The sequence below is a fragment of the Zosterops lateralis genome, assembly GCF_965231275.1.
Source record: "Zosterops lateralis genome assembly, chromosome: 6".
Lineage (NCBI taxonomy): Eukaryota > Metazoa > Chordata > Aves > Passeriformes > Zosteropidae > Zosterops > Zosterops lateralis.
This window is the reverse complement of record NC_139761.1, coordinates 15,156,106-15,178,437: the sequence shown is the minus strand read 5'-3', so window position 1 is coordinate 15,178,437 and position 22,332 is coordinate 15,156,106. Positions and strand designations below refer to the sequence as shown.

General features: G+C 43.0%; 1 protein-coding gene across 4 annotated transcripts in view; it reads right to left on the bottom strand.

Annotated features, from left to right (window-relative positions):
* ASB2 (ankyrin repeat and SOCS box containing 2) overlaps positions 1–21,220 on the bottom strand; it is a 47,874-nt gene extending 26,654 nt beyond the window's left edge. The window contains exons 1-2 of one of the 4 annotated variants that reach the window (XM_083862777.1): positions 5,028–5,141; positions 4,726–4,794 (exon numbers count right to left, since the gene is read on the bottom strand). The gene's annotated coding sequence lies outside the window, so the exon portion shown is untranslated. The other 3 variants (XM_083862779.1, XM_083862776.1, XM_083862778.1) reach the window with 3 other exon arrangements.
* Between the last annotated feature and the right edge of the window lie 1,112 nt (positions 21,221–22,332).

Here is a 22,332-nt window from a genome sequence, read left to right as displayed (position 1 = left end):
AGGTGGAAAATCTTGCCTCTTTGAAGAAGATAACAGCCAATGTGGAATAGGTTTGATTTTATAAGTGCTGAGCAAGAGCTTTGTAAAATAGTGGGGAATACTGGGGTGGAGAGCAGTAGGAACAAACTGCTCAGGAAGACATGGAGGTGACAGGGGTGGGCAGGGACCCAACAGGAGAGGACTGTGAGGACCTGTCCCCCAGGTGCAGAGAGGTGAAGGGCTGCCTGAGCGTACCAGTGGAGTTACCGAGAAAGCTGCCTGTCCCCAACCTGTGACTGCCAGTCCTTGTCCCATCAGGGCCACAGCAGGGTTAGTCTCCAGCTCCACACAGCCCTGCTCTGCCCAGGATCAGGTCCTACTGATCTGGGCCAGCCAGCAGAGCTATCAACGTGGGGACAGCAGAACCACCCAACTTCCCAGTGCTCAGGAGCTGCCTCAGCAGGAGCCTCAGGGGAGCTGTCAGGTCCCTTTCCCCGTGCAGCTGCTCTCTCCAGCAAGTACCCTGCTCAGCCTGGTGTCCTGGGCACTCACACTGGCACTGGTGGCAGAGGGGTCCAGCAGGCCACAAGCTTCACACCAGGAAAGAACCCTGCAGCAGCCCTTGCTGCTGTGTGCACACCCAAGAGACAGTCCTGACCTGGAGGAAATGGCAGCTCCCCAAATACAGTTTGAAGAATACAGAAGAAATTGCAAGAGCTTGAATCAATCAAGTAATTTAAAATCTTGGATTTAGGCTTTTCACTTTAGACATGGTGATATCTCCCAAATCAACAGCGACCTCAGGCTCTAAGGCCACTTCAGAAGAAGTGGGAAGACTTCAGGGTAAAGGGAAGCCCAGCAGATTTCAGACTGACATTATGACTTTTAACAACAATGGATGTATTTTACAGCCATGAAAAATGCCAAAATAAAACCTTCAATTGCTGTAAATAATGCAACCCAATTTTGCTGATTTTTTTTTTCTCTCTCTCTCTCTTTATTTTTTCCCCTTTATTTTTAGCCAGGTCTCTCATGGCTGCTGTTGCTTCCCTTCTCCAGTCAGTGCCTCAGCTCTGCTATGACCTTTGCTGTCCCAAAGATCCAAGCCCAGGCATCACACTGCTGATAGCCTCCCTGTGCCCCTGCTGCTCTGTACCTGCCTTTGGCTGCTCTCCAGCCAGCAGCTGGCCAGGAACCCTGTGTCCAGCAGCTCCTGCTGCTGTTAGGCTTGCTCAGCCCCTGGCACGCTGGGCAGTACTTACACAGTCCTCAGCCTGGGAACTGGTGAGCTGCAGGTGTGCAGAACTCCCCGGCTGGAGCTGGAAGGAACATCCAGCAGTCCTCTGCAGCATCCAGCACTGCAATGCCTGAATGTAGGGACCCGGCCCCAGCGGTGACTCAGAAACCTAAACAAAGCTGTCAGCAGGGAGGGCAGGATCTTAAGCTCCTAATGGAGGTGATGCACAATGAATCCTTGGAGAAGGCAAGAATGGAGATGAAACTGCTCCTCTCTGAGGGCAGCCTGCACCAGTGCAGGCAGGGACACAGATCCCTCCTCTGTATCCTCCCCAGTCCCACTGCCAGCATCCTTATCGCTGTGAATCCATCACTGCTGTGCTTCTGAGCTGGGTGCTGCAGTGCCTTCTGTGGGAGCCTGGGCTTTAGGGACTGTACAGGAGACCTCTGCCAACATGACTCCACACTCTGGCACAGAGGAGCTAACTGATATAGCTGCTTCACCATATCCCAAATGGATCTAAGTATAAAGGCTGCTTCTGGACCTTCTTTCCCTCCCTCCTTTTGTTTCGTACATTCTTAAGGCAAAGGAAGCAAAAGGGAAGGTTTTAAATTTGTGGGGATCACTCCTGTTTCCTCCTCTTACCTTTTGTAGGGGTTAACTGGGTCCAACCCACTCACAGAGAAAACTCTCCTGCATGTTGGTGAGCCTCGCTAATCTAAATATTTTGACAGGAGTTCCATAGAGTGCAGAAACAACAGTGTTGGCTACAGCTCCCATCACTGACTCATCCTGCAGGGAGAAACTTCATAGGGCTCAAAATAGAGAAAGCTTTTGGTTCTCCTCATCACACTGCAAAAACACGATGGAGGTGTGGGGGTCAAATCCTGGGCTGCAGCAACTTTTGGGTGCTTACTGAGAGCCAGGGACAGCCTTGGCTGCCCTGAGCCCTTGCAGAGAGTGTTCTAGTTGGGCTTGAAGCTGCCCCGGCATCCCCCTGCTGCCTCCACTTGCTCAGACAAGTGTGTGTGTGCAGTTTGCCTGTGTGCTGTGACTGATTTGGCAGGAGGCAGGGCACATGCCTTCTCCCCAACAGCTCCCTGCAGAGTGGAGCACAGCAGAGCCACCACCCTCTCTTTGCACCTGAGGTTGCTTTTGTTTGAAGCTGCAGGACCACAGGACAGGGGCACTGGTCTCAGTTATGTCTGTAAGGAGCTGCAGTGAGGCAGCTGAGCTGCAGTAACAGGCTGAGCACAAGCCCTTGACTGGAGGCTAATGCACCACAGCCTGATTCAGTTTACCCTTCTTTCCCTGAGGCCAAACTCAGTGGCATCACCTGGCAGTGCCCTGACTCAGCTGACACAGCAGGGCTAAGTTTACCCCATCTGAGGCCATCAGTGAACTGCCAACTACAGGCTTAATAAAGCTCACTAGGCTAATGTGCTATAAACTGAATATTTTCCACCTTCTGTAATGAAGGTGTGAAGTAAAAAAAATCAATCTTTGTTGCTAGAAATATTTGAACAAGTCTGGATAATAATATCTGGCCAAAGTGGTCTTTCTAAATGCAGCTTGAATCTATTTCCTTGCTCTAAGCTGGCTTATGTAGGTTTAAATTATTGGAATTAGATTTAAAAGTTAAATACTGTGTTTATTCTTTATCCTACCTTAAGGTTTTGGGGGAATGTTTTAACATTTGGCTATACTCTGCATTTCTGCATTTCTTGGGCAGCCCAAGAGCCCATCCTCACACACAGGTAGCACACAGCATCTACTGGGACAGCAGAACCTGATTTTTAAAGCTGTGGGTATAGGGCCCATATTATTTCTTAGAGTGCTTTGCTTTCAGCTCTGATGGCTTCACTAGTGATCTCTCTTGGCAGAGACATGTGTTGGGATTCTGCTGTCAGTGCTGCCATTTAGTAGGTCAGTCTGACAAGATCTGGAATCTAAACTTACCACCATTTCCACATAGAGTCTGATCCTGATTTTAATTTTTCCATCCTGATTTCAGTGTGAGTTTGTTAATTCAGATGTGTAATCAGGCCTGTGTCATACAGAGGCAACTTAGATGCATCCAGTGACCAGAAGGTAAAGCTGGAAATAAAATGCTTGTGCAAGGGCCATGCAACCTTCTAACCTGTGTTGATGAGCAGCTGTACCTGGTAGATCTCTGAAACCAAAGGTAGTACTCATGAGGGGGACTACTAGTAATCACCTACATGATGGCAAAAGCCAGAGATAAACACAATTAGGTTGCTATTATGTTCGGACTACAAGCTCTGTCAACATACTGCTTAGGAGAATGGGCCTCTGATCCCTGATGCAACATAAATAAACAAGGATTACGGCTGGCTTTGAACATGCAGAACCGTGCAATTCAATACCATTAGCATCTGAAACAACTGGTCCCTGTTGATAGCACTTCTTTAAAGAAAAGCTTAGTGAGGCTGCCTGTCTCCCCTCAATGGAACCCAGGCAGCAGAATTAGCAGAATTACTTATTTCTGTCAGAGAAGGATGGCAGATGAGTGACAAGGTCATTAAGGGAACAGAGCCAGGCTTTGCCTGCCTTTGCGCTGAGTTTATTCCAGTCAGCTGGTAACTGAATACAGAACCTTGTTATTTATGGCTCAGGGTGTAATAAACCACATTTGTGAAAACACAACCAAATCTTTGGAGGCTGCAAAAGAGAGAGAAGAGGAACAGCTTCATCATTTTGCCTTTTGCAAGGAATGGTTGAGCTCCTGTGTCTGCAGATCCGCGTTTGCCTTTCCACGTGTTTGTCTTTACTTCTGGAAGCAGCAGGAGCACACGGGGGAAGGCAAACAGGGCTGGGTGTCTTCACAGCAAACTGAGCCTCTACTTCAGTTCTTACTGTGGCACTTTTCAGGACAGAGCCTCCGTGGGCAATGGAAACCAGACCAACTTGCAGCACTTAAAGCACTTACATTTTTACTGCATTTTAGGTCAGTTTCCTGGTAAATCTTTGCAGTTTTTCAAGGGGTTTATGTTGGATAACTATTATAAGGAAGCAAATGATTTTTTTTTTAAAACAGAAAGATTTCAGTGCCCATCAGATCTACCAGAGCTGAGGCATCAGAAGGATGACATCTCATGCTGTCCTGCTGTGGCAACAGGCAAGAATTCTTTGCAGTGACAGCTTATGCAAACCACTCAAGTTCTAGCCCAGTGCTGAAGGAGCAAAGCCAGGCTTCCCGAAGGAATCCTCTGAGCAAACAAATCCCCTTGTTCGGCCCCAGCTGTCAAAACAGGTCACCTATCAGCATGGCATATACCCTGATGCCACCAAATCATGATTCTGCAGAAATTTTTCACTGGAAACCATACACCTGCAAGCTTTTATTTCTTTTCAGAACATATTAATTCACAGAGAAATCAGTGCAATATTAGCTTCATGTCAAACCAACTAGAAATTTAGAAATTAAAGCAATGATTTTCTGATGTAATTTTTCTCCTTCACACTGTGCCTTGCATGCTGCATTCTACCTTAGTATGTTGTAGCTATAGCATTGATTTCTGAGCAAGATATTGTAGGGACAAAGATACAGACACCACCTGCGAGTAAAAGAAAAATAAGGAATGACAGAGCTACTGTTCTGTTTAACACCAGATAGTGTTTTATGGCATAAAAAAAAAAAAAAAAAAACAAACAAAAGAAAATCACAAAGCTCCCAAGACTATTAGGGTGTTAGGCTACAAACTGCTGTAGGAATAAATATTTGCATAGACATAATGAACTGAGAGATTGAAAGTACTAAATAAGTTCAAAACATGCATATTTGCATTACCTTTTTGTTCTGAAATAAAAGGGTAATAATAGTGTTGAAATGGGTTATCTCCTTGGTTAAGTCTTAATTCAGAAAATCCTCGCTGGTATTTGTCTCCCTGCTTTGCCTGGATGTTTCGATCAACTGCCGGACAGCTTTGAAACACGCTTGCTTTGAAGCCTGGAGTTTATTTCTGGATCACCCCATGATCAGCGAATACAAGCCAAAATATAAGTTGTTCCCAATCTCAGATTTCCTGTTTGAAGATGCACAGCAGAAACTTGTACCAATCCTTAAGTTCTTCTTTGTTGCATTATCTGAAGAACTTCACTTCATCAACATCCTGTAGCTAAATGACACAAATCTGACCTTTCTATTACATCATTATTTATTGTCCCTGACAAGTAGACCATATATGGATATGTTTCTGGAACCTAAAGAAGAAAAAAACCTGCCATATAATTTTGAATATGCTGTCCTGGAGAGTTTTATTTGCTTGGGGAGAAGTGACCTCCATTTACTTTTGTTTTAGCTGATGCTTATTAAACAAAACAACCAAACATTACATGGATATTTACTGATGACTTGGAGTTGTTCATATGTTTTTAAGGCTGCAAGTTGGAGACTTCAGGATTCCAAAAGATGACAACAGCACTTGTGAATCCATTCCAAGTAGTATTTGTAAGAGGTTACTAGTGGAAAAGGACTGCTCTCATACCACCTAAATGTGAAAAATAGACTCTCCCTCAGACTCCTTCAGGCCACAAATGTGAAGTGGGATCCGTCTTTCCCACATCTGGAAGAGGGCAAGCTGGTCAAGGAGGAGATAGCACTGATCCAGGGAGGAATTAGAAGAAAATAGTCAGGCACATATAGGAGAACTGACACATGGATCACCTGGATCACAGGAATAACAATGCTCACCTCAGGAAGGTTTCCATGGGTTTGTCCAGCTAATGCAATGAATTAAGGGAAACCATAATAGGATATCAAACTTAGGCCTGTGCATTTTCCTTCAGCTCCTCTTTCACTCATTCCCATAGCAAAACATCGCATATACTGAGAATAAAGCCTAGATGGAAGTGGGTCTGGAATCCTTTCTGAGTACCCTGTGGAGGCTCAGGTTCACTGTAGGCATGCTGTCAATGCATGAACATTCCCATCTAAGGCTTAGCAAAAGTAGTCTTGGAGGAAAAAATGTAGTAAGACCATGTCATCCACTAATACAGGATTCCTTTCAACTCATCTGCTTTGTTTTTAGAGTCTTTCAGGACCAGCACCATTCCCTCTCCATGCTTGCTCCTGAATCCATCTTACTCCAGCATGACATCATGGTGAGTACATGGCACATCTTCCTTCCCTGCTGTCTGAAAAACTATCTTCCCCTCATAACTAGTGCTGGGATTTGTTTTGTCCAAAGTTGAAGTCATTTAGCAGTTACTGTGACAAAGAAGCTCTGGATGTCATCACCAAGAGTGTGAGAAACTCTTAACGCCCTTGACAAGATGCCAGCCAAACCTCTGTGACTTTTAAACAACACCCAGTGTTTTTTTTCCTTGATACTATTTCAAGATTGTTACTAGCCTTGGCTTCAAACCAAGTCTATCTCCTGCATTTAATCCTTCTGCTTGCTTTTTTTGGCAATCTCTTACCCTTGATCACCGAACTCAAGAAAAATTGCTGATACTGGGGGCAGGTTCAGTGCAAAGGTGCAAAAGCAAAGGTGTCTCAGTTTTCCAGGATGGCCTGTTTGATTATAAAAGACATTGGGGCTCTAGGTCCCATGGGCTGTGAACATTGCAGGTGGCTCCCCATGCCATTCCCAGCAAGCACACTGCAATTCCCTTCCCTCCCACGTTTCTGGGCTTCCATGCAAAACTCTGTGTGTGCTTGATGTATTTGAAGATGCTATGAATGCTGATGCACCATTTTCCAATAAAAGCATGGGACTCTGCTTCAGATCTATTTTCAGACACCATTAACTCTCCCTTTTGTCTTGAGTAAATCATTTAACTCCTCTGTGTATCATTTTCTACATTGGTGAAGGGAAAATAATCAAATGCATTAACTTCAGAGAACAGTCCAAAATTCCTTGCAGATGGGAAGCCAACGGGACTACTTATATGGATAGAGACTGCTGAATAAGACCTTATTTAATTAGTATCTGTGAAATCCTCAGAGGATAACCTCATATAAGTTTGAATTTTAATTACAGAAATAATACTATACAGAAATTAAATCATACATTTGGGGGTTGATTTTTTTTCCCAATAAAACAATATTGTGGCTTTATTACAACACATCCAAAGCATAATAATAACAATCATGATTTATTAGCATTGCATCAGATTGGCTAATATTTCCCCTGGGGCATGCAAAGTTACAGATTTGCATTTTCAGCTTGACCCTGAGACATTTCAATAGATTACAAGTGTCACTTGCAAAAATAAATATGTAAATTTACACTATTTTCTGGGACAGATTTCAAACTCAGACACTGCATATTAGATCTGTTCACTTCCTTCAAATAGAAGTGATGGAAATGGCCAACTGATGCTGACGGGGGCAAGTCAGCTAGGGTCTCACAAATGTGGCACAGTAGAAAAGATTTGAATTTGGGAGGAGAAAAGAAAAGGATGACCATGTGAAAACAAATGGCAAAATAATCAACAAGACTGTTTTTTTCCTTCATATTTCCTCAAAATAGCCAGAAGAAACCAGGTTGGGAAAGCATATTTAAAATTTCTTTCCTTTGTCTCTACTTCCATTAGTTGAATTAATTAGCCGGTCATCACTATTAAGCTCTTCAGCTCTACTAAACTACACAGCTGAATCTGGCAGCTGAGGCTGGAGGAGAGAACAAAGTTTGTTTGTGCATCCCAGGAGATCAGAGAGCTTGTTACTGACTCATTCTGTGTGCAGAGCTGCCACAGATGTGCCTTCACATGAGGAAGTGCAGGTGAGAATGGACAAAAGCACAAACTGTTTTCCACTGCCTGTATCTTCCAATGGTGACTACTGCATCCAAACACTTGGCACATGTGTGGCTGTTCTGAAAGGAAGAAAGTACTGACTAGTTCTGACAGTAACAGTTCCTGGACAGAAAATTCTCATAATACTTTGCCTCAGGACAGCATATCTTTGTGCACCAATTACCCGTAGGTGTTGTCTTGTTACTGAGATGGGGTCTGAGTTTTTTACTGCAGAAAGACAGCAAGGTATTTGGAGTGGCACATTTCCCTGAGAGCATGGAGCTGGAGTACACACCTGGAATGTGATCCTTTACCATCATGTCCAGTGAGCAGAGCTTTGCATTCAGTGTTGCCATGCTGTGCTTCCATCAGGCAGTCCCAAAGATTAAATGTGAACACCAGAACCACAAGCACCTCTCCTGTGCCTCCTGCTACACAACCCATGTTCAAATAATGAGAATATAGAAACTCCCACAAGAAAAGATGGTTTCAATTTCCTTTGCAAGAACTAATGATTGCTTTGGCCACAATACCCTAAGAGAGGCGAGGAGCCAGAGGAACTTCTATGGGAAAAGGTGCAGGATGTCACGCATGCCCAGGGGTAATGAATATGATATACATTATTCCCTACTAACTTTGCTGCCTAAATTCTTCTTTGCTGGAAAGATGTAGCTGTTTTTGAGATCATGCTACCAAGATTATAATTCCCCTTTCAGGAGGAATTTATCCAACTTCAGTGGTTGCTGACACACACCCTGAATCAGGGTGGACTTTGGCTCAGGGTATGACTTCTACCTCTGCATGGTGGCTCCTCACAGAAAATTTTTCCCTTTCAGACCTAATCAAAATGAAGTCCTCACTCCTCTGGAAATGTGACATGAGCACAAATAGGAATATCCAGTATCCAGGTCCTAAGACCACTTTCAGGTATCCAATGACTCAGCCCTGCCAGTGAGCTTTGTCAGAGTGTACAGCTACTACAGTCGATGCCACTCTGCAAATGTCACCATAAGGTCACATCCTCTGACTCAACCTGAAAGAAGAATCAGTCAGAGGGAACATAAAAATCTAATATGAAGTGAACACAACCTGAAGACTGTATAAACAAATATATGTTCCTTGGACGAAGAGGGAAATCACAAACATTATCATTTAGTTCTCTTTGCTGTGCAAATATCATTTATCTTATGTTATAATGTATGTTAGTAAGAATTCTAATGAAAGACTTGCCTTTACCTTGACCTTTACAAAATCCACAAAATTCAGAGATATTGCTGCAATCCCAGGGCTCTGAGGCTCCTGCAGAGGAGCAGGAGGATGGGAATGGCAACCTGAAACACAAGCTGCTGTGGATAGCAAAGGTCCTGGGAAAAACAGTGTCTCCAAATTGATGGAAAAATGAAGCCAATTTTTATGGAAAAGAACTTTTTCATAGAGTTTTAAAAGGAATCCTTGGGTATATGCAATGACTGTTTACCTCTCCATTCAGTCTCTTAGAATAGTTTGTTAACAAAGTCTCTTTTGAAGCTTTTCTGTGGTACCCTCTGATTCCTTTCGGATTGATTTGTTTCTAACTACTGCACCTGCTGTATGCAGTAAGACCTATTTTATTGCTCTCCTTCCCTTCCTGTAACAACATGAGAGGCTTTCTGCATATGGATCTGTCTTTGCTTCACTCTTGCCACAGATAAACAGACCACAAAACCCAAAAACCATCCCTGCCTAAATTCAGCAGCTTGCAGTAATCTCTGTAACTTTTACCACAATGAAATCCAAGAAGTTATGGCTCCCTGTCTGCTTGGAGTGAAGCTAAGGCAGGTACAGGCAGAACAGCAAGGCAGAGCAGGACCCTCCTGTGCACAGCCCCATGGGAGAGGTGCATGGCTCTAGAAGGATGGGCTCCAGCCTGGCATGGAATGGATGCTGGAGGTTGTTCCTGACCAACTTGACTGGAAGTGACTCTGCTGCCATGGCACTCACATAATGAAAGCAAAGGGGCAGGTTGTCCTCCACATTGATCCTGCTATGCTGGCCCACTCCCCTGATGAGGTGGCCAGGTCTGGGACATAAGTGACAAGGCGTGCAGACAAGAGCAGCAGAGGCTCCAGAATAGGCTGTGATAAAGGACACTGCACCACCACCTCTATTTACCCAGCGCTGGTTTTGTGTGCTGTCAAATTTGTATGTAATAAATACAATCCTGAAGCCCTGGTCAAATTAACTGTCCTTTGGTGAAATCTTCCTTGTCCTGCACTGACTGAGCATGCAAACAGAGAGGAGCAGAAGTTTATGCCTCCTTTAAGTTCAAATCACAAAACAACAGGTTTAATTCACAAGGCTGACATTTAATTATTTGCCCTACATCTCAGGTTAAATTTAGAGCTAAATTTAGAACAAGTGTCTGGACAGAATGTCATGACACCAGTGTATATCTGTTGCACAACATGCCACATGAACATGTAATGTTCAACTCGGTTAAAAATAACTGTACACTTACCTAACTCAGCAGACTTCTGTACTCTGTCTACTGAGCTGGTAAGCAGACAGTGCAATAGTAAGAGTCACCAGCATATTCTGGAAAGAGATATTACTAAAAGCAAGAAAACAGAAAAAACATTTTTCTGTTTCTGTTCTTGCTTAGCTTTTTTTTTTAAAAAAATTTTTAATCAAGTAGTAAATGCTATTTCGTTGTAATATAAGTATGACAGTCCAGATAATCTTAAAAATTGATGTGAATAAGTAAATTAGAGTGAAATTGTGAAGAGTTTTTTCATGACTGACGTGAGAGACCACTCATTCCTTAAGAGCAGAGTTAAATGGCTGTTAAAACTCCCACCTTAAGCCTAAAAGAGGACAGATTCTGTCACAGTAAAAACGTAGCTTGTTACCTACAAGCTACAACAGGGTCATGCAACACCAATCAATGTGGCTGAGTCAGGTAGACCCAGATCTCCAAACTAAGCATCATCATCTTCCTTGAGCTGAGTTTGGAGATCATAGTCCAGGGAAAACTACCCCTGTTTTACAAGTGTCAAAACCACAAAGTGAATTGGAAAATCTGTTTAACACCTTTATAAATAAGATAAGAACAGCACAAAAATACAGATTAGGCTGGAGTAAAGAGCTGAGCTTCAGCCAAGCTGCTTTGATGTCACTGAGAGCTGTAACAGTAAGCAGAACATATTTCCCGTACTTGAGCTTCAGCCACACTTCTGTTCTTTGGCGTTTATCTTGACCCACCCTGCTGATAAGGAGAAGTTCAGGTATTTTCACCAGGCCTTGTTTGGTGGGGCTGCAGGTGCCTCAGCCGTGTGTGGGTGATGGCCATCACTGCCATCACTGCTCTCCTCCAGTTACAGGAACTGGCAGCCTCTGGCTCCCTGATGAAGAAACATCCTTACAGGGCCCCAGCTCCACCCTGGAGGTGCAGCCTGGCAGAGGGCAGGGTGAGACAAAGTGCTGAATGCTGCTGACCATCAAATGGAGAGGCCAACAGCTGTGCAAATCAGCTGGGTGTCAGGGTGCACTGAGAGCACCAGGGCAGTATGCAGGGCTGCTGAGCAAGCACTGGGGGAGTGCCTGTGGTTGCTGAGAAGGGAGAGTTTTGTTTCAAGGCGCTACAGGTGGGATATGGACAGTTCCCTGGGTCACGAGGCTAAAGCTGGTCCAGCCCAAATGAAGGGGGCTGGTACTTGAGAGTTGCCCAGGAGCTGATGGGAGCCTGTGCAGGCTCAGTCTGGGGAAAGGATGGTCCATCACATCATGGGCTGCTGTGGTACTGTCTGGTCTCCTCTGCCAAAACTCTCACCCTCAGGTGGGACAGTCCTTTGGGACCAGAGCAAGGAACAGCACCATGTCATTGTAAGGAAATGTATCCATTTACTTTGTGCTTGCTGTCTGGATACCTAAGCGCAGGCATGCCAGCACAGCACTGTTCAAAAGTGCGTAAATCAGGTTCATAATCTTTTCCTTTAATGAGTGATTTCCTTTTGACCTGAGATTGGGTCAAAGTGAAATGGGTGCATGCAGGATGTCAAAGATATTTTCTCTGAAATGCTGCAAAGACTGAGTCATTTCTTGGTTGGCACGTTCTATTTTTTATGAAAATGGTTTTGCTTTCTCTGCTGCAATTGTACATCATGTCTGTCACTTCAGTTGTGGTCACTATTATGTGTCATGGATTAACCTCTGATAAAATCTTATCTTCTGTGGCTTGGCACCTAAAAATGTACCAGTGGTCAGCTTAAGTGAACCCTATAGGCTGACCCTAACAGTGGTAGTTTGGGAGTATTTGCAAGAAATTTTGGTCAGGATAAATAGTTCCCCTCGGAGACATCCTGCCAGTTCATGATGACTGGTTTAAATCTCCAAAACTTGGCACTTTACAATATTTCCAAAGATTTTAATTATTATTTAGTCCTCAATAGTCTTGTTTGCAGATAACACTGAACCCAAATATAAATCACGCTAAATTACTTATCTCTGTGGAATTTTGAAACAACGAGTCTCAGAGCCTCAAATACCACATTTTTCCTGTGCCGTTGTTTTCAAGCTTCTGACAGCCCCTTGCCGTGCACCAGTGAATCCCTACATGTGGCTGGAACACCAGGAGCAGGGACCTCACTCCCTGGTGCATGCTGGCACTGTGGGTGAGGCCAAGGGGAAAGCCAGGCTGCAAACACCAGCCCAGATCTGAGTCACACAGAAATGACCCTGGGATGTGCTGGAAACACAGAGTTCAGGTTGCACAGGAACCATGGTTAGCTTTAAAACATAGCCAAAGGAAAAAATCCAAAACCTCATACATGCACCAAGACTTCCCTTTTTCAGACAGCAAGTCTTAATGAATGTGCCAGGTGATTCCCTGGGGCAGCCTGTGCAGCACGGGGCAGCAGCACATCTTGAGGCACATTTGTGTCTAGGATGAGCCAAAACACTCCTTCCTATCTCAGAAAAAAAGTGATTGCTGGTGTAAATTTTCACCAGTTCTATGAAACATTTGTGGTTATTGGTTCACTGCTTAGGATATGAAGAGGAATGGAGCATTTCATAGTATTTTTATTTTTTATAGAGGAGGAAAAAGGAGGATTTATCAGAAACCACTGGAGTAAGTGAAGGGTGTTGTCCTTGTTACTGATCTTCGTAATTGCAATCCATACCACATGTTTGGCCTGAGGATCAGTTTGTTTCTGCTCTGCATCACATCTGTGTAATAAAGCATGGAAACTAGTATTTGTTCAGTGGTATGCTCAGGTGTATTGGTTCAGTACCAGGGAAACTGATGGAGTAAGTGAGGACAAAGCCATCAGCCAAAACCCCTGAAGGTCTCATAATAATCTAGAAATAACACCCATAAATCTGTAAAGAAATAATAGATCAATCAGGCATCACCGATCTTTCTTTCCCTAGGGCAATTATGTTTTTTTTATTTATGAAAAAGTATTATTGTCTCTTCTGACCCTCTGTCAGGAGACACATGAATAAGGACTCTCTCTCTTTGTATGTGTATGTGCATATGAACAGATATTTTACTACAAATCTGCTGTACTTGGGTAAAGACTGGAGTCCTTTACCTGAGATATCCATTATGGGTACAAATTAGTGTGGCAAAATATATATATGCTGGGGAAAATAATGCAGAAGATATGGGCTTTCTCTGACTTTCTCCCTATAAAGAAATTTTTCATATACTTAAAACTCTACTTTTGACCATTTCCATCTGTCCTTGCTGGAAAACTGACAAACAAGTGCAGACAACACAGATTTTTGCATTTATTTATGTGAAGAACAGGCAGATCCCTAGGTACTATAAATCAGTACCTTCCTGATTATTTTAGTGGAACTGTACTTACTTGCTTCCAAAGTAAGTGTTGCTCAGGCCTAGGAGCACAACAATCACTTCAGGGAGAGGCAGATGTTCCATCAAGAGATTTTTAAAACTGTGCCTCAGATCTGTGAAATAACAACACACAAATGGTGCAAACTGACTTGCAGTATGAATTTCTTATGAAACATTAACACTCTTCGTTTTTGAGCTTCAGATCAATATCCTGTGTTGGGTAAGAAACAGGAAAAAAGACTTCAAGCCCTTTCAAGGTGAGTAAAAAGTCTTTGTTGATCCCTTATGATTCAGGGTAATTTACTGACATCCACAATTGCAAATACACTTGGAAAGGACCTGATGCACAGTCTACCACTCTCTTTGAGCCAGGCAGCAATGAAATATAAAAACCAGGTGTGCATTCTGCAGGTGGTTAGATTACTGAATTGCAGTAAGCAGGAAAAACAGTTTATTGTGGGGAGTATATGCTTCTGTTTCTCCACCACCTTGAGTGCACAGATCAGAATTCTGTCCTGGCTAAGCCTCCTCAGAAAAATATCATCAGAAAGGTTAGCAGCAGATTATGCGTATTATCAGAAAACCAAATGAAATTACATCAAAATAAAGCTACTGTTCCATATAACTAAAAGGGCATAAACCAGATATAGTATGGGGCTCTGCACCTCTTGCTTGTTTCATACAAGAAAAACACAGCTTGCTGTGCAAACTGAACAAAATACTGCTGAGACAACTTCCATTGCGAAGATTTTTAAAAAATAGATAAAATTTGCATTCCTCTGCACATGCTGCAGTAAATATGCACAATTGCACCACAGATGCAAAGAGAGCACTAGGGATTGTGTGAAAAAAGGACAGCATCAAGAAAGCCAAACACCTTCTGAAAAAATCAAAGAAAACTAACCCCAGCCCTCCAATTCTATTTGTAGCATTTGTATTTTGAAGCTATCCTTGGAACTGATTATATTGCAATTTTTGCAGTTGATTCCCCCAAGGTCTTACACTCAGCAAGGAAGGGACATTTTCCCAGACAAGGGTGTTAGCATGACTTGGCAGGTCTCTGCACAGTGGCATGCAGAAGAAAGATTTGCCAGGGCAGGCCTTGAGGTTTGTGCTCACCTGGCCACCATCTCTGCCTGGCCATGGCTCAGGCTGCTGGAGGAATAGGGGCTGTGGCTGTGGCTCCCAGCAGCTCAGCAGAATGACTGAGTAGTAACTTTCCTGCACACACAAAGGCCTCTATCTGTACACTCTATTTGTACACAAACCTAGTGTTGTACATTTATGGGTGGCACCGCAGAACATAAAAGCAAACTGGAATGATGTCAGTAGGCACTGACCGAAGCTAAATCTGTTTTGCAACATGGAGAAGGGAGATTGTAGAAGACAGGTGATCATCATTGAAAAATAAGAATTTATAGAAAATATTGTGGAATCAATAAAACTAAAAAAAGAGAACAACATCATGCATAATAGGGCATTATGTCACAACTGATTGACTCAGCCCTAGAGAAGCTTAGGACTGATGTGGGAAACAGTATATGCATCTGCTACTCATCCATTGAGTCCATCTAATCCGTCCCTCAGCCTCAGTGTGCCCACCCCTGTAGTATCTATCTACACAACACAGAGCTGAGGCAAATACATACATTGATCTGCTCTAAGCTGCTGCACAAACCTACTTCCTCCTGCTTACATTGAGCTGACTTGTCCATCAGCCTGCTCAAAATGTTGCAAAATGTTCAAGAGGCACAGTCCTTCCCACATGTGTTGGCAACAGTTCTTTCCAATAGTATCTCTTGAAAAGAATCAGCAACATACCAGACATAACTATTAGTTTTGCACATTTCAAGATCATTGTCTTGCAGTTTGCCTTCAAAGACACTCATTCCCAGTAATAAAACACTGTAGGCTTCCAAACTTTATACTTAAGAAAAGCATGAAATGCATAAAATCACCTAAGACATTTTGTACCGCACTAATCCTGGAACAGATTCTGTGCCCAGTGGAAAATCTGTAGCTGGGCCTATGTCTCATTTTCCTTTTTGTAAACCCTATGAGAGCAGGTACTTTCTCAAATATTCCAACTGCCATGCCCATTGAATAAATCTCTGCAGAAGTGCTAGGACAAACATTTAATTTGAAGAAAATCTTCAGGAGCTGTTTAGCATCCATGCATACCAAAAGATCCATTCCAAAGACCATCACACTGAATTATACTAATAAATACATGTCAATCTTGCCTATCAGGACCTGGGCTCCCAGATTTATAAAATTTCAAATCTTTGGATTCAACAGTGATGTTTCTGCACTGTGCCATATGATGTCATGTATTTGCTGCCTGGTCCCTGTGTGCAATCCTAAAGTATAATCTTTGCACCAACTTGTCAGGAAGCTGGACTGGTGTGTTTCATATTCTCTCAGTCTGTTTGTAGTCCACTTTGTCCTCATAAGGAGCCCTGCCCGCATGGATATATATTTTTTTAAAAAAACTCCCATTCATTTTATATGTAGAACATCTCAAAGTAGAGTCCTCTCTGTAAACACTCAGACCAAAACCCCTTTGGCACTGAAACTGCTGATGCCAGAGCAATAGAAGAGACTCTTTTCTTTGTCTCAACACAACCCTTCCTCACCTCTGCCATCATGCACTACCAGGCAGAGCTGTGTGGTTGTGTGCCATGACAATGCACCACATATCATTGCTATTATCAGGATCACAGAATCAAGAATCATAGAGTATTCTGAGTTGGAAAAGACCCACAAGGGTCATCAAGTCCAACTTTTAAGTGAATGGCCCATATAGACTCCAAATCCTTGCCATTATATAGAACCATGTTCTGAGCAACTGAGCTAATCTGTATTAGGAAAAAAAATCTTACCACTGCAAGCTGGTACTTTTCATGCAAGGTCTGATTCCAGAAGCAAATTCTTGATCTGTTTCCAAACATGCAGTGTAATCTTTATTTAAAAAACAAAATCTAATAAAATACATCAGATTTCTTGTGACATTTCCATTTAACTTAATATTGAACCCAAAAGATATGTTGAAATAACAAAAAATACTGAAATCACCTCGCTTCATAAAATTTTCCAAGTCATGTAGTTGCTTCTGAAACCAAATGAGATATATAAAAATCAGAATATTGAACGTCTCTATTACCAATTCAAAATTGTTTCAAATCTTTTTAAGCCATCACCACATTGAGTATGCTCAGGACAAATGTCCTAGAGACAAGTAGATGCATCCTGCCCTCTTCTCTTCTAACTAACCTGATTGTAACACCAACAAATGCAACCAATTCCCTTTTAATTTGCATTATCATCACTGAACCTATGACTTGGCCAAAGAATTAAATAAGGATGTCTCAACAGCAAGTCTGTAACTAGGAATATAATGAAAAATAAAAGATGATGCCTCATTTGCCTGTTAAATGCTGGTGAGTTTCATTTCTCTTGTCCCAGAACCAAAACTTTTATTTTTGCAAATTTTTTTAAGACTAGCAGTGGGAAAAGAAAATGAGGCAGCACAAACTACCGAGCAGAAACAGATTTGAATGAAATGGCAGATGGAGAGAAAAATAAACTGGTAGCAGAGCTTGAAAACTGAGAATCAGGTAGGGCTAAACTCACTCTGCCACAATATCAGACTGTAACACAGGGCTGCCTCTGACTGCACTCAGTCTCATCTGACCTCCTGCGTGTCCATTGTTTTATCTATTCTGTAAGTAAAAGAAATTAGCACCGTGTTGCAGTATTGGTAATAGGAGCAAGGTACTAAAAGGGACTCACTGCATCTTTAGGTCTTGTCCCCTGCTGTAAACAAACATTATGCACAACCCTCATTCAGCATATAATGAGACCCATCAAAAAGTAACAAGGAAATCTGGGTTAAACACATTAAGAGGCTTCAAGAACAGCTGAGCTGGACAAGACAAATGCTGATTTAAACTGAAAGGGGACTTGAAATTTGGGGACTCGGGTTCCTTCTGCAGTCAGCGTGGATTAATCTCTGTAATCTAGCCTATTTATCAAACTAAAACCTGTGGGTGATAGAGCACTCTCTCCCCCTCCTCTAGTCATGATTTAAATACAGTGGCTCTTGCCCATGATGAGAAGCTCTCTAGATTTAACCCCCAGGATATCAGCTGTGATCAGCCAGTTTTGATGGGGGTCAGGGACGAGCAATGAATGAAGCTGCTCATCCTGAGCAGTGCTGAGTATGAGGTGACACAGGGCTCCTGACGCCTGTGGGAGAGTGCTGTATGATTTAGGCACACCCAGCATTAGAGGGCTTTCCAAAGGCTGTAACTTGCAAGGACAGGATGCAAAGGGATGGTGTCCAACATGTCTCTTGCACCAGCTCCTGTTACACCCAGTAATATATTGTTCAAAACCTCTTTCCACTGATTACAAGATTTTTTAAATTGACTCATGGCCCTTTATTTCTTTTGCTGCCAACTCTATCCTTTAGCTCAGCTGGCTGTCCATTCTCCCTGATGTTTTGCCCTTGCTTTATTTATGGAAAGCCTTGGTATCCACTCTGGGATATTTTCTCAGTAGCGGTGAGCCAGCCAAGTTCTCGTTGTTCCAGCCAAGCTCTCTGCTCCCCTGCTCTGCTCAGATCTCCCTGCTGCACCTGTGTGGTCCAAGTCAGCCTTTTGGGCACACTGCATGCAGTATCTAGGAATAGATCTCATAAATGTCTAGTACCACAGGACATAATAATTGCTATTATTAAGTATTATGGTAATTAAAATTCTTATTATTTTTCAGGAGACCGTTGGGAGGCTGAACTGTCAGGACTGCTGGATTTCCCCCTCAAAGGATGATTGTTTTATATACTCTGTCAACATTATAGAAATTGTCTTCATGAGGCATAGCATGATTAAAAGCTCCTTTGACACCAAAAGGCCCCTTTAACAACACCTTTCATTCTTACTGTTTGAACTGACTCTTCTAGAATTGTCTTGTGTATTTCTCCGTTTTCTTTCTTTCTGCAACAGCTAGAGAGGAAAATTGCTAGATACAAAGTCTGTGAAGGATTTCCTGCTGATAAACAGTGACAAATTTCCTGACAGTGTTACTCCAAGGCACCTGCTGTCTCCTTTACTGTAGTAACAGCAACTGGCACTGCTCAGTTTGCTCCTGAGCTGGGTCTGGTTACCAGCAGTCAGCTGTGCAGGGCTGTGCTGGGGTGCATCTGGCAGCTGAGGACAGGAGCAGCAGGGAGCCAGGCAGATCCATTCCATGGGCTGAGCCTCTGTGCCTGGTCAGCACGGTCAAGGGGCAGGTAGAGGTGAGAGAGACAGATCCCTCCAACAACAGCAGCAGCCCAGTTTGACCCTGGGATCTGCATTGCCTCATGGTTGGGAACGAGGAGCACAAACTCCTCCAGCTGATATTTGCCCAGCACAAGGGGCAGGATTCTTCAGCTTCCCAATACAACTGTGCTTGGGAAGAAAGTAAGTCAGGACTGCACAGTGCAGCTCAGCAGCATCACCACAATTAATTGGTGGTGTCCACTCAGGAATTGGGTGGGTTCAAGATGACATGAAGTTGCTGAAAGGAGTCACAAAGTGTCTGGTTCATATCTGCCTTGCTGAGTTTGCTTTTGAAGTTGGGCTCTAAACATGCCTCTTGCACAGGAAGTTCTTAGACCTGCAACTTCAACCATTTACCACAGGCAGCAGGCCTGCTGAGGCTGCAGAATTGGGCAGTGATATTTGGACAGCTACAGAACATTAACCCTGCAAGCACAGATTAGACTCAAAGTGGCTATAAGCATCCTGAGCCTCCTGAACCTCTTGTTTCCCATTTCCACTGTTGGCTGTTAGTTCTGTTTTGTTCCTGGCTCCACACAACCATGCAACCCTCAGGTGGGACCAACCTGGAGAAAACTGCCTGGACAAATTGCAGCCTTTATATGGCCTTGCTCAGCACTTTTCTCAGACCACACAGGCACATTCTCAGGCCCCAGGACTTGTGTTTTGACTGTGGTTGGATTCCCTTGCTCCAGGTGACTGTGAATCTTGCCCTAAAATGACTCTGCAGCATATGCTCACATGGGAACAATGTGGATGGGAGACAGCCCTGAAATTTTACTTCTGCCCTTTTGTGAATGACACAGTCTGATTATTTCCACTGCTTTATTAGGGGATTAGAGCTGCAGTAGAAGAGGCTCCAGACTGTTTTATGGCTCAGTGTTTTTCAGAAAATTGGTTGTCACCCCTGTAGCCCCACACAAGAGGGTTGTGATATGTTGAAACTTTTATTACACTATAAAATAAAAAGAGTCCTGCTCCCTGACCCCTTCCCCACCATGTCTAAGGTCAACTATGCTCTTCCAGCTTCTCCAAACAAGCAAATCCATCCAACAAGCTTTGATATTTTTTTTTCTCTTGCTTTTATAACAAGTATACTGGGGTCAGGGGAATATTTGTGTTAGAATGAGGGGGCCACCACCCAGTAGAGGCTGTTAAATACAGATCCAGCTTGCAGAAGGCTCTGTGGGTGTAGATAAACCCATTAGTATTTTAATGGGTTTATTAAAAATATTTTAACACTTGGGTGACTTTTTTTTTTTCAAATAAATTTCCTGTTGTATTGTTTACATACAGGTAAAAGATCTGTCTATCATTATCAAACTCCATAATCCTGCTGAATTACACAACATTAGAGAAGATAGAGTAAATACACCTTTTTAAATGCATCTTAAATCCTATCTGAGTCCTTTCTAGCATTCCGGGTCTTTGGGTTTCCAGTCCAGTCTTAATCTGGAGTGATAATTTTGCACCAGAAGCTTTATCAGGCTGAGCTATTTAGCACCTAGTCAGGTGTTAAGCTTACAAATAGTTTATCTCTTGGCAACATTTAGACCTTGAGCTAAGAAAAGTCACTGGCTTGCTTTCACTGTCAGGTCAAGTCTGTTTGAAGGAGTGGCCTATTTAAAGGACACAGAATGACCTATGCCGAAATTAAAAAAAAACTCAAAACAACAACAATCCCCAACCTACAAAATCCAAGCCAAAATCCAAACCAAACAACTTTTCTAAAAAACCCATTTTACTCATTGATGTGAAGTCTCACAATGGATCGATTTCCTCGTTGGATCACTATTGAGTCCCACTGCATTCATTCTCTATTGGTGGAGCAACATTTTACTTGGGGGAGAGTTTTCCTTCTTTCTGTCCTTATCACCATGTTTTACAGAAATTAAGTTCCCTGAGGTTAGAAGTTTAAATTCCTCAGTAGGAGAGGAGTCCCATTCATTTCCCGACAAAACTTTGACACGAAATCACTTCATCTGCCTTGTTTTCTTACCTTTCACATTCTCTGAGTAGAACAGGGTTGTTTCCTTTTGTCAGGCTTTCACCAGCACAGGCACTTTACATGATTTTCTCACCTCTCAATCTAACTCATGCCTTGGATTCAGCAGGTTAAGCAGCATTCCCCCGTTCAGGTGGGGGTGGGAAAGAAGACAGTATGGTTTTTTTTCCTCAGGAGTCTATTTCAAGCCTCTTCACAGTAGGAGAGAAACCTGCAGTTGCACCTGAAAACGCGAAATTCCCACATTTAAAAACTTGCAAGCACCAATCACTCCGAATTTCCATTTTTGGAATTCTTCACTGTTGAGATGACCTTCAGATGCAGTACAGGGGAGCAAACTGAGAGCTGAGACACAAGTGCTCCTAATTAGTCATCTTGAATCGCTTCCCACTACTGGATGCACTCCCCAAAAGTGAGATTAGGTTGTTGTGTAGAGGTCCTGGTCCTTCGTGGACTTTGTAATGTGAAGTCACCTCCTGAGAGGTCCATTCCTGCAGGAAGCAGTCTGTACATCAGTAGGATTTGATTCCTACCACACCATGGAAGGACCATAATGTCTATGTGATAGATGGTAGGTGGCACCTCTTTCCACTCTGTGTTTCATTTTCTTCTGTCCTTCACTGACCATTTGGAACATTTGAGAACCCAGGTTGCCATTAGGGAACACAAGACTCACCTACAGACCAGATCCTGACAAAGAATTTAGTCATCCTGTCAGATGACCACAAAAATAAACCCATATGACCCTGAAAACATGCCACGGGAACATGACACCTCAAAAATTGTAATGTCATTAAGCAGGTTATTTCTGGTTTATAAGGTGGTATGTAGGTCAAGTCACACCACCTAAAAATCAAATAGTTTGTGGTGCTGAATTTCATCTTCTTGCAAGAATTCTTTAGACTCACATGTAACAACTGAAGAGGGGAACATTGTTCCAGCTATTGCTGGCCAGAAATATAAAATATATCTTCCTCATTTGAACAGGGAAGAAAAAATCTCTTTTGTCAAATGAGCGGTGTCAGTGGCCACTGCACAGTCTGGATACCCTCCCTGTTGGAATCTCTCATGGATATCAAGTGGGTTCCTGAAAGGAGGCCAAGTGCAATCCAGGCCACGGTGATACACAAACATGGGGACTGAAGCCTATTTTTGACACGTGTTTACAAAATGTTGCTACTGAGGC